This window comes from Macaca thibetana, chromosome 1 (assembly GCF_024542745.1).
Source record: "Macaca thibetana thibetana isolate TM-01 chromosome 1, ASM2454274v1, whole genome shotgun sequence".
Taxonomy (NCBI): Eukaryota; Metazoa; Chordata; class Mammalia; order Primates; family Cercopithecidae; genus Macaca; species Macaca thibetana.
The window spans coordinates 94074952-94088211 of NC_065578.1; the positions used below are offsets into that span (position 1 = coordinate 94074952).

At 43.5% G+C, this 13260-nt stretch overlaps 1 long non-coding RNA gene across 2 annotated transcripts in view; it reads right to left on the minus strand.

The window, feature by feature from the left end:
- The window catches only part of LOC126947608 (uncharacterized), a 218622-nt gene that overhangs the window by 61454 nt on the left and 143908 nt on the right, over positions 1–13260 (minus strand). Inside the window, exons 2-4 of one of the 2 annotated variants that reach the window (XR_007723131.1) lie at positions 11549–11720; positions 6154–6297; positions 4929–5464 (exon numbers count right to left, since the gene is read on the minus strand). This is a non-coding gene — a long non-coding RNA (uncharacterized LOC126947608). Of the gene's footprint in view, positions 1–4928; positions 5465–6153; positions 6298–11548; positions 11721–13260 lie in introns of those variants that run through there. The other variant, XR_007723132.1, reaches the window with a different exon arrangement.

A 13260-nucleotide genomic window follows, 5' to 3' on the forward strand; every position in this document is an offset into this window, starting at 1 on the left:
AAAACACCCGAAGCTGTTGATCAGCTGCTTTCCAGCAAGATCTCAGGAGCGGGTGAGTGGACTCAATCATGCACATGGTAAGAGGCAAAATGGCAGAGTTTAACTGGTATATGACCTTCCTCTAGGAACACTTGACTGGTTAGGGAACAACGCCTCAAGTGAGCATGTGCAAAACTTCAGTAAACACACTGTGCCTGCGGCCCCCTCCTAAGTGCCGGGAGGCCACTGCACATGTGGACAGCCTATCCCAAAGGAAGAATCAGGGCAGAAGAGACACAAGACCCCAGAAGCATGCCAACACAAAAAAACCCAAGTTTACATTTGGATCTCTCAAGTTGTCCTCTTGGCCCTCTTCCAAGTGTACTTTACTTTCTTTCATTCCTGCTCTAATACTTTTTAATAAACTTTCACTCTTGCTCTATAACTTGCCATGGTCTCTCACTCTGCCTTATGCCCCTCAGACGAATTCTTTCCTCTGAGGAGGCAAGAATCAAGTTGCTGCATACTCATACAGATTTGCTGCTGCTAACAAAACCAAACGTATGATTTTTTTCTTCTTTTTTTGCAGCTGTGAGGAGTTTTAGCCAATTCAAAAACATTGCTCCCGTAATTTGAAATTCTCATTTAGATTTGACCAAGTCAGGTAGAGTTGGTCAAATCCAATGTGAGAAAGACTAAAATAAACAAACAAACAACAAAACCAGTGCGATTACTGAGCACTTTAGTGTTAAGAGGAAATTAAGATCAGCTGGTTGTTAATCTTAACTCTTAGTCATTAAGCAGGATTTTCAAGACAAAACTCCAATTCAGCTACTTACCTAGGAATAGCGCCCAGGCTCAATACTGCTCTCTACCATTTTAGAAGCAGTAAAAGACTCAAACTCACCTTCCCTGTTGGATGCAAGCTGAAACTCCAAAAAGGAGCTGCCTGCCATCCATTGTCATGGAAACAGGAAAACTCGCCATTTTTGTTGGAAGTGAGTAAAACTCCAGAAAAGGAGTTGTACTTCAAAATAAACCTTAGATCTCAACCAAATTTGGGGTGATCAGGGATTCTCTGGAGGGAGGAGCTCCCAGACCTCAGAAAATTGTCTTATCTTTGTTTGAGCAACAAAGATAACCTAAACTGATTCCAAGCACTGGTAGGAGATTTGTCAAAGGTCGGGGCACCTCCTCTCAGAATCCCTTCCGTTGGCTGCCAATCTGTAAGCCAAAAAGTATCTGAGACAGGTCTCAATCAAGTTAGAAGTTTATTTTATCAAGGTTAAGGACACGCCCAGAAGAAATAAAGACAGAGCCACAGAAACAGTCTGTGGTCTGTGCCTTTCGCCAAAGATTAGTTTGAGGACATCAATATTTAAAGGGAAAAAGTGGACTGGAGGGGAAAGAGGAAGGGTATGGTAATCCCTATGTTGCAAGAGAAAAGGAGCAGGTAGAGGAATAGTCAATTATGTATTCATCTTGTGCTCAGTAAATTGGCACTTTTCTTAAGATAAAGTGAACATAAACTAACTGCATGTGGAGATATTTAACCTCTTATCTGTAGCTATCTGCTTAGAAGCAAAAAGAAAGGCAGCTTCTTGCATGACTCATGCATGACTTTTAGCTTAATTTTTTTCCTTTGGCAGAGTGAATTGAGATCCTGAGTTTTTATTTTCCTTTCACACATATAATGGAGATAAATCTCTTGGAGAAATTTTGAAGATTCTCTCTGAAGATTAAATTGATCATATATCCAAAGTATTCAATACAGACCCTGTTTGGTCAGTAAACAACTGTTAAGTCCTTTCTATTCTTTTGTGTATTTCATAGAGTGGGCAATGAATGGAGGGGACAGGTGGTCCATTTCCCTTTTTCTAGGGTAGCTTAGCAAGACACTATTCATAGCAATAACTCTGAACCAATCCATTTCCTTTTCTTAGTGAAGGTTAAAGTTTTGTTTGAATTTTACTAAAAGAAATGCCTTTGTCAAGGATGACTTCCAGAACTAGGGTTGGCTGCTTTGATGAGCATCTGATCTGGAAAGAGTACCCACCTCAGTTCAAAGTCACTCCTTGCTCTTTGAAGAAGATAAAGTAAGCACATGATTTCCTCACTAGCACAAGGAAAACTCCAGGTAGAGGAAGGATGAAGATCTGTCCTTCAATCTTTGCTTCTTGAACCACCTTCACAGATTTCACATGGGCTGAAAAAGTCTATCTCCTCCCAGGCCAGCAAAGAAAAGCAACATCCTTTCTCTTCTGTAGTCAACCTTCATTCAGTCTTAAGGGAGTGAAAAAAATTATAACCCTCTTCTCAGAGAGGACTGTCTTTATTGAAGAAAAGACCCTGATAAACATCTGGGGTTAGAAGGTGAGATCCTGAATCATGACTTAGCTGAAGACAAACTCATTAGAAGATAATTAAACTTTTCTAAATTAGAATTCAATGGAACTTGAACAGAAAAGATTTGTTGGGGGGTTGATGGAGAAAGAAGAAAGATGGCAAGCCACGTGGTTGAGAGGCCAAAAAACTGCTGGGAATAAGGAGGTCTGCTTCAGATTCCAAAGTCATTTGCTCTGTTCTGATGTACTTAACTCCACAGCTTCCTTACCCCTTCAGGACAGTCTGCTTTACAGGCATTCACATTGAGTAGGAGTGGCTTTTTTAGTGGCAGTCAAGTGAATAGGCCAAGTCCCACATGTGGGTCACTTTGATGTAAAACAAAGACAACATCTACAGACTGAAGAGCTGAGTCAGAAACTGAACTAATTCAGTGGAAGCAGGAACTCAAAAGCCAAGGCTGACCACAAGCAAGCCCTTTTAGAATTTGCGAATATTGTAGGGGTGATTTTTCTTGTCCGCGGGTCTTTGAATTGGTATTTGAGCCCATCTTTATGCATCTTATAGGATGAGGTAGGATTCTCTGGGTGCCATGCATGTGGCATCTCCTAGACAAACTCAGCTAGTTTATCCCAGCATCTTTGGGATCTGCCTTGCCTCAGGAGTATCTGCTCCTAAGGCAGTTTGGTTCTCTACTGTGTAAGTGTGAAAATAACCATTATCTTGTTACAGAACCAAACTGGGGTCCACTGGCTCAGCACAGTAACACCAGATACCCACACCAAGGTTTGTAGCAGGAAAAAGGAAGGTGTTTATTTGCAGGGTGCCAGGCAAGGAGGATCAAGCAGCTAATGCTTAAGTCCCAACCTTCCCCATATGGTTTGTAGGTGAAGGTTTTTAAAGGCAGGCATAAATTTCAGGAAAGCAGAAGTTACAGACAAAATCATAAATCAATACATGGAGGTTACTTATTGATTTTGGCCTAAAAGGGTGGGATATCTTGAATCAGGGGGCTTACAGGTCATAGTTAGATTCAAAGATTTCTATACTTGGTTAAAGAAGAGAAGTTTTGTTTAAAAATTTGGGGTCAGCACAAAAGCATGTTACTCTGGTTGGGTATGACTTCCTCCAGGCCTCTCAGAAAGAAATGTAGAACAAAGAACAGTGCTGAGTTCAGTCCCCAGTTCCCCCTTATCTGAGGTCTATATGCAAGAAGATCCATTTGGTGGGGTGCCAGTTTCTGAGAAGCAACTCAGAGACATGATAAGATGTTATCTTTAGTTTTTGTAGGGGAACCAAACATTCTGTGATTCTAGCTTCCTTGACTATTGTTTTAAGCTACCGTTACCTTTTTGCTTATCAAGTTGCTTATTTACTTCTCAGAACTAGCTAGGTGCCTAGAATTTCCCTTGCAGGAACTCAGGATCTTCCTTTCTTTCCATGTTTGGGGGCAGGGATAGGGAAGAGGCCCTTAAGAGGAATTCTCTAATCCATCTCAATCTTCTCCCATAGCCTGTCTCTCTCCCAGTTCAGAGTTTAAGGGCCAGAAGGAGGAATTCTTCTCCAATTTCTCTGTCCTTCTTTCTAGGTCTCCAATCTTCCTCAGACTTTACGCCACCACTAGAGATGAAGGTAGCTCACCCCAGGTGGTGGGTCTCACTGCTGTCCGCAGTGGGTGTTCAGAGACTTACCTTCCACCTTCAAGATATACAGAAAGAGTCCCAGAGATGTTTAATGGCAGATCCCACTGAGGTGGCCCCAGGGCCTTTGCTGCCCGTCTTTGATGGGACCCACTCACCTCCACCTGTTCTGCTCATGCTTCCCAGGCCCTCTTCCAAGATTGGAGAGATCCTCCTGTTATCCACAGCATTCTCCCTTAAACAAATCCCGACTCCCATGTTCCAGGGACCAGTTGGCCAAAAGAAGCCTGTGGGATGTCTATAGGGCAGTCACCACTCTCCCCTGCCAGGGACAGTATCATCTAGCCTGTCTATATCAGATCATATCTCCAGTCAGATTCCTGATTCCTGACTAGGGCCTCTATTTCTTCCAGACATTCCAGTGGGTTGGCAGAAGTCACTATATTGACTGCAGGAACTTCTGTCCTAGACCCAGCCTTTGTCTTTTCTGTGGCCACTCCTGACCTCCCTTTATTAGTTGCTTTCTTGGAGGAATATTTAGTAGAGAAGAGCCAGGGCCCCCCAGGCTCAGGGGCTCCATCTGCCTTGTCTCTCACAGCCTCAGCTACCTCTCTTGGCTGCCAGTTTGGCCCCTTGTCAGGATCCTGCAGGATTTCTGCCCCCAAAGTCTTCTGACCTCCCCCGCTCTATTTTTCTGGGGTGTCCCCCAACCCCTGACTTTCCTCATTGGGGCCTTTTGTTTGTTGGCTACACTATTGGTTTGAGCCATTGCTGGACTTATGGGAACAAGAAGACAACAGGTGAGAAAGCCCTAGGTTTTAACTTCCGCCAGCAATGTATTCCCTCCATGCCCAGCCACTGGGCATTTGCAAAGTACCCAGAGCCTGGTCATGGCCTCGAACGCATCTTTCTGTCCCATTTCCCATTCAGGAAAAAAAAAAAAAAAAAAAAAAAAAAAATCTGCAGCTAGCTGCCTGCCAGCACTCATTTAATTTTACATAAACACGCTTCTTGAAACTGAAGCAAATCTGACTGATTTTTCAATGTGAAAACAAAATATAAAAACTGTTCTTGGAGTTATTTCTAAACAGAACTTGTCTCTAATCCTAATGTAACAGAAATGTATATGATGATCCATATTTAATTTTATTTTTCATGTGGTAAATTTCAAAGCATGGGACAAAGGCAGAACATCACATTCTGCACAAAAATATTGCTTTTCTCTCCGGACCTTCTTGCCATCTTTATCATTGTGTGCTCAGCAAACTTTGCAGCGACCAGTTGGATTCCGTTTCCCTGATACTGGTGGTACGCTCTTGGGGAAATGTCTTCCAGACAGGGAAGAAGTATGACATCATCAGAGCACGGATGACCTTGAAGACGTTGCGGCCCTGGCCTGCGATGCTTTTCCAGCATTCTTTCGCTCAACGTCAGTCTGAAGTTTACATGGCTCATCGTGTGCTCAGGATTGTCCTTCCCAAACAGGATGTAGGAGCTCAGCACTGCAGTGTTTAGAGGGTGGCAAAGGAATTTCTTAGATCAGCTGGGCACGGTGGCTCACACCTGTAATCCCAGCACTTTGGGAGGTCTAGGCGGGTGGATCACCTTAGGTCAGGAGCGTGAGACCAGCCTGACCAACATGGTAAAACCTGTCTATACTGAAAATACAAAAATTGGCTGGGTCGCAGCTCTCTGGGAGGCTGAGGCAGGAGAATCGCTTGAACCTGAGAGGCAGAGGTTGCAGTGAGCCAAGATTGCACCACTGCACTCCAGCCTAGGCGACAGAGCGAGACTCCATCTCAACCAAAAAAAAAAAAAAACAAAAAAAAAACAAAAAACAGAAAAGAAAAGCATACACATAATTAAGGCTGGGCATGGTGGCTCATGCCTGTAATACCAGCACTTTGGGAGGCCAAGGCAGGTGGATCACCTGAGGTCAGGAGTTAGAGACCAGCCTGACCAATGTGGAGAAACCCCATCTCTACTAAAAATACAAAAATTAGCTGGGCGTGGTGGCACGTGCCTGTAATTCTAGCTACTTGGGAGGCTGAGGCAGGAGAATCATTTAAACCCGAGAGGCGGAGGTTGCAGTGAGAAGATCGTGCCATTGCACTCCAGCCTGGGTGAGAGAGCGAGACTCTGTCTCTAAATAAATAAATAAATAAATAAATAAGAATTTCTTAGACCAAACCTTGTGCCTTTTGTGCTCAGTTGGATAGATAGTGAGCATCTGATCAGCCAGTCCACTGCTCCCACATTCTTGTGATAATCCACAATGACACGTGGCTTCTTAGACTTCTTTCCATTTCTGTTGTTTACTTCAATCACAGTATCACTGTGGAATGTGAACAAAATTGTCACCTCCTTGTCACACCATTTCAGTGCCGTAAGTTCACCACAGAATTAACATCATGCGTGGGAATGCTACGTTTTCTAGGATTTGACATTTCCAGTGATCAGGAATGACTATTTTATAAATGGACAGAATGCTATAAATAGAATGATATATTTTGTTTCCAAAGTTGATATACTACAGCAATGCAAAAATAATAATAAAAGCAAAATATTCTGTGGCAAACTTTGGGGGTAAGGTTAGGACTGTAATCTGTGAGTTTTGTTGGGGTGAACTCTGCAGCTGCAAGTGCTCCGGGGCAAATGGGAAATGGGTTAAGAAACCCCTTTCCCACTGCCTCTTTAGATTACATAATTCACTGTGTTTCTCTAGATGTCCTACTTTTAATAACACAAGCTAAAATTTACTGAGGACATCATATGTGCTAGGCACTGTGCTAAGCACTTAGGTTTCATTGAATCACTTAATTCCTACAAAGACCCTGTAAAGCAGGAACGACTGTTATTCCTTCACCTCAGAACTGAGGTGCTGAGAAGTGAAGTAACTTTCCTGCACAGCTAGAAAGTGACAGACTTATCATGAAGCCTGTGTTTTTTATCTCTATGCTCTACTGTATCTTACTGGGCCTTATTATGTCTGTCAGTCATTTCCTTTACCAAAGAGAACAGCTTACTTCCTGCCCACTCAGCAAGTAGATATGTTTGACCAGCTGTCCTTAGCTTGGCACATGTAATGGGTATCAAGTAGTATTTGGGGGATGGATGGAGAGGTAGATGAGTAGGGGAATAGGTAGGGGGGATGGGTGGGTAGATAATGGGCAGACAGTTGGATGAATAAGTTAATGTATGGGTGGATGAATGGATGGTGGGTGGATAGATGGGTGGATGAATAGATACATGGGTGAGTGGATCATGGGTGAAAAGATGAGTGGATGGATGATGGATGGATAGATGGATGAATGAATAATTGGATAAGTGGAGAGATGGGTGGATGAGTAGATGGGTGGATGAATGGATGATGAGTGAATAGATGGAAGGATGAGTGGATGGATAGATTGATGGGTGGATGGATGGGTAGATGGACTGCCACATGATCAAGGGTCTTTTGCGAAGAAAAACATTTAGGAACACAAGAAGCCCAACTAATCTAGAGCTACATACTCTCTGGCTGATTTGTTGCCTCTTTTCTCCAGATCCTATGATCTATTCTGTCTGCAAGAGGAGGGCTTCCTCTAGGTATCTAGCCCCCACAGAACAAATAGAGCAACTGTGTTCCCTCTAACAGCTGCTTCTGCCTATGTTTATTTTCATAGGTGCTTCACATTAACTTTGGAATTCAAAATGGACTTGCTCAGCGTGGCTTGGTTTTCAGTAAGGCTGGCTGTTCCTTGATTCTGGTGGGATCCTGTGGCCCAAACCTGACTCAGAAGCATTGGCCTGCGGGATGCATTGTTTATGTCTGGAGGTCTGAGGCACCCCTATTGTGCAGAAACAAGGAAATCCACATTTTCCAACACTTCGGCTACACAACAGAGGCTAGGACTGAATATAGTGTGCTCTTTTAACTCCGAAAAAGTTCATAAAAAAGCCAAGCTTGCAGGATAGGGACAAACTCCCTCATCAGGCCTTTCCCCTTCACTTCCAGATTCCCATCGACCCTCATCCTAACTCCCACACAACTCCCAGACCTCTCTTATTGTTCCCCTGATTCCAGATGACAAACTCACTCTTGCTAAGGTGTTAGTGATTTACTTCTTTTCTTTACCATTAGAAAAAAATTTCTTCAATAAAAGCCATATTAAACTCAAAGCCAGAGTCACTCAAATTGCCCAAGCAGGTCATATCCACTGGGTCTGTCATTCAGCCTATTAGTTTCATGTATTCTTTTTATTAATATTATATTTAAATCAAATTGATCAGAAAATAACTCAAGCCCAAGTTCATTTCCCATTGACTTTAGTGTTTCTAGAGAGGTTCTTCCTGTCCTCCTCAGACTGAAGGTTTGGGGCACAAACATGCTAACTGCTCTCACCAATCCCAGGACCCTCAGCCCATGTCTCACTGCAAGGTATGCAATTCACCAGAAGTGGCCTGCCCTGTCCCTTATATAAGGCCTATTTGCTCCTTCGGAGTGACAAGATGCTCCAGCCATGAGGCTGGGGCTGCAGTGCTTCTCTGGCAGTGCTCTATCATCGTCCTCAAGTACTAGGTTGGTGAAATGTAATTACAGTGCTTGCCTTTTTTTTTTGAAGGCAAAAACTGCAATTACTTTTGCACCTACCTAATAGTTGTAGTACAGGAAGGTAGAGTTACCTCCACTGGAGAGTTTTCAAGATGTTGACTAAAGCATGCATTTTGACATGGGCATAAAAGAAAGAAAAAATTGCATTTGCCCTCCTTTGGTCTCCCTCTAAGCTTTTTGATAAGCTCTACATGTCCAACTCTAATCCTTTTGTCTGATTGTGAGCTAAGATTACAGGTAAACTCTGTGGACTTTCTGCATGAAAAGTTATATATACAAAAAAGTTCCTTCTCTTGTGCTCTAAATCCTGTTTGCCATTCAAATAACAGTGGGAAATTGTTGTCGTATCTGATCAGCCTATTTAATGTGAAAGCAGATTAAGTCTTTATGCTCCCTGAACCCTGAACAAACCTGCCCATGACAGGTGTGTCCCAGCCCCTGGCAATCGTTCATGTTGGGGCCCCAAGCTCCTTTTATTTCTTCAGATGGAGGGAAGGTGTGCTCTTGGCAGGGAGGAAGTAGTCAGTGTGAAACTGGAGAAAGGCATCCAGTCTTCCAAGTGGACACAGTGTCCCCACGCACGGTTAGCAAGCAGGGTGCAGGCTGATTTCAGCCCGCTCGGCCCCTCAGGGATAGTGCCTACGGTGCCCCTGGCCCCTAGGGTTACCTGGCTTTGCTATGAGGATCTCTGGCTGCTCTGGAGACAGTTAAAAGTGTTTTAGCTTTTGGAATGCTTGCTACAGATTTGCCCATAACAGACCTAAAAACAGCAAGTGTGACAGCATTGGAGCGATGAGAGTATCTAGAGTTGGCAGGCTGGCCAGGGGCTGCATCACCCCTGCGAGTTCAGAGGCATTTCTCATCAATGCCCACTCAGCAAAAAGATGCTGAATCTCAACCCTGGAACATGGAAAATTTCTCTGAAATTCTCCAGCCCAAACAGCTCTTAGATGTGCAAAGCATAATTGACAGAAACTTGAAGCTAGAAGCATCCTTGAAAGGCCACCTATGCCAACCCCCAGGTTTTAGGCAAAAGCACCCTTCAGCTATTCTAGAAAATACTCCTGGCAGCTGATGGAAAGATTGCGGGCTTAAAATTTCCTTTTGAAAATATGACGGATGACCTCTGAGGGCGTCCTGCATCCTTGTCTTTTTATTTTTTAATTTTATTGTGTGATGAAAGAAAAATTCTCTAAAGTCAGATGTCAACAACCCATCCCCACCACTATTCTCCTCCTCCTCCTCTTTGATTGGTTCCCTGGGAGACAAGATAAATGAGCAGCAAGGTTTTTGAAGCCAATGCTCAGGAACAACAACTGTGGGAAAATAAAGGAAGTAGGACTGAGCTGCGGTACAACTGTCATACAATCGGGGCAGCCTCAGTTCAGCAACCTGCACGGAAAGTACTTCTCTCTCCCTGCATCAAGGGATCAGTCTCAGGAAAGGACCAGGATTGGAGCAGATTGGGTCCCGTGCCCACTCCCTGGTCCAATCACTGTGGTCAGGGGATGAGTGATAATGATTGGCCAGGCCCAGGTCACATGGCCACAAATGCCAGGAGAACGGAAAATCTTGCTGGAGAGACAAAAACAAAAGGTATCACACACCTCTAAAACTACCTCTCAAAATTGTGAAAAGACTAGTGAAAGTATACATAACTGTTTGGGAGGCCTAGGCGGGCAGATCACCTGAGGTCAGGAGTTCAAGACCAGCCTGGGCAACGTGGTGAAACCCTGTCTCTACAAAATTACAAAAATTAGCCGGGCTTGATGGTGGGTCCCTGTAATCCCTGCTACTCAGGAGGCTGAGGCGGGAGAATCAAATTAAACCCGGGAGGCAGAGGTTGCAGTGAGCCAAGATCGCGCCACTGCACTCCAGTCTCGGCGACAGAGCAAGACTCTGTCTCAATTGTAAAAAAAAAAAAGTATACATAACTGCCTAACAGAGGACATAATAGGACACACCCAATTAATGGTCATTGTTGTTTCCTCTAGCAGCACCATAAGAAGGAATGCAAACAATCTTTCTTCTACAGTCTTGGAGCAAATAGGTGCTGATAAAATCAACATTAGTTCAAGCCTCACTCCCAAAGTTGAACTGAGCCTGAACCTTTCTGAAGAATGAAGAATGTTTAGCAAACATTCCCCTCCAGTATGCCTAATCTGCATGTATCTTTGTACTTCCTCAGCCAGATGGGCCTGGACCACCAGAAACGTCATAAGATGTTTATCTCTTTGAAAACTTCGATGGTCCAAAAGTATTTCCAAAGAAAGACAGTCCCCAGTGTTTTTCTGACCTCTTCACAGAGCCAGAGCCAGGACATTTGGATGAAGTGGGGAAAATTCCTGTGTCTGAACTGAATATCAGCATCCTGCAATGTCTTATTGCCAAAAATGGGTCATGTATGTCCTTCCCCTCCTCAAAACTATAAACTCCAGAACCTCCTGAAGAATTAAGGACGGAGAGTTCTGGGCCCTCGGTGACAAGCCCACCACCCCTACTCCCCTGCTCCAATGCTATGCTGTGGCCAATTGGATGTCCCGAAATTCCCCAAACTCCAGGGTCACCTGCCCTCTGCCTCCTTATCATGCTCACTGTTCCCTCTACAAGAACAGGATCTTCCCATCTACAGCTCCCCTAACCCAACCCTCAAAATCCCACTAATTTTCAAGCCCCACCTCAAAGCCTTTCCTACCCTTTCAACCAACTATGGTCTCGACTACCTTTAGTCTCCTTATGGAATATATATTTTGCCTTATGCTATGTTAACTTGAATGATGATCTTCATAATTTATTTAAAGAACATTTATCAAGAACCTAATATGTATCTGTACTAGGCACTGGTGAGGAGATGCATGAGATAAAACTAACTAGCCAGTCTGGGGCTCTTAGCAACCCAGGTGCAGTGTATTTCAACTGATGAATTTCCAGCATTTTAAAATTCATTTGCTTGTACTACCTAGCTCATACATTAGATAATTCAGTCACTAACCTGCTCTGAGTTTTGGTGTCCCTCGATGACAAAATGAGAGCTTCAGGCTACATGATCACTAAAGATCTCTTCCCACGCAGCAGTAAATCTCTCATGTTCTGTCATTGCCTTGTCAGCACTTCGTCACTTTGTTCCTCTTTTATCATCCAGCAATACAAGGTGTCCCTCTGAGCTTCAGAAAATTGGGAGCAGAAGTTTGGAATTAATACATAATAGCATATCTATGTTTGCTGAACATAAACAGTGTGGTGGTCAAGTTGGTGAAAAGCCATAACCTCTTATCTGGCCCACAATCTCTTCCTCTGTAAAACGGGACAGTGGGAGTAAAGGTCACCAAGGCCCCTTCCAGCTCTGATACTCCGTGATTCATAATCATCCCCTTTTCCTCCCACAAGAGCACATCATGTTCTGCAAGGAGATGGCAGCCAAACCACCTGGAAGAGGGAAGCAAACACTCATCCACCCCGAGCCTCACCCCAGGGAGACCAGCTGAGTTTGAAGAAAAGGCTGCAGTGGAATCCAGAAGGCTTGGGTTTTAGCTGCTGGCCCCCATTCTCTGCATAAATTTGCTGTGGCAACCATTTGAACAACTTTAATCTCTGGAAAGAGCAACAGCCAACATTACTTGATTAAATAACTCACGCTCCTTAACTCATCTCCCAGCTCCCTTTTCCCAGGTTTGGTGCCTGCGGAGTCCTGACCATAGTCCTATGGGCAGAATGAACTGCATGGTCTGCAGCACCATGTTGAAGACTCCAGCTTCAATCAAAGAACTTGTTGGCCAGTTACCTGTCACTCAAATAACTTGATGGAAGATGAAAACTGTAGTCAACTGACACTGTTCCAAGCAGAGAAGCAGCTTTTTAAATGGATCTCCTTTTAACCTACTATATTCTGTCTTTGTCCATTCTTGCAGCTGTAGCAAAATACCTTAGACTGTGTGATTTATAAATAATAGAAATTTATTTCCCATAGTCTGAAGGCTGGAAGCTCAAAACCATGGTGCCAGCAGATTTGGTGTTTGGTGAGATATTGTTCTCTGCTTCCAGGGTGGCTCCTTGTTGCTGTGTCTTCACATGGCACAGGGAGAAAAGGGGTGGACTCTCTCCCTCAAGCTCTTTTATAAGGGTTCTACTCCCACCTGTGAGCACTCTACCAAAGGTGCCACTTTGTAATACTATCTTAATTCGGGGGGCTAAGTTCTAACACATACATTTTGGAGGGACATATACATTGAAACCATAGTATTTTTCATCTTCCTGTAAAATGTGCTGGCCAGTGCCTCTCAGCATGAAGCCCACACCCTATGCTTTAGCTCCCACCAGCTGAGCTATATGAGCTATATGCTTACCAGGGGGCAGCTGCACTTGTCCCCAAGCCTGTTTATGGCAACAGTCCTTTAATTGTAACCATGTATTTTACTTGAGTATCAAATAAACCAATGAAATATAAGTGCAAAAAGAGATCCGTTGGTTATATAAAAAGAAAACTAAATTAAGGGGCAAACAAAGGTAAATTTCTAAAAATATTTGCAGTCAGTTTTGATGTGTGAAGTAAGTGGTGGTGTTTGATGAAAAATAGTAAAACATGTAGAAAGATTCTACACTCAGTCCTATAGTGTCTATATCTTATTTCCCTTTGAAGAAGCTAAAACTAAAAATTATAAATAAGACAGTGTAACTGTAGTTTATATAACAAAAACAAAACACAAA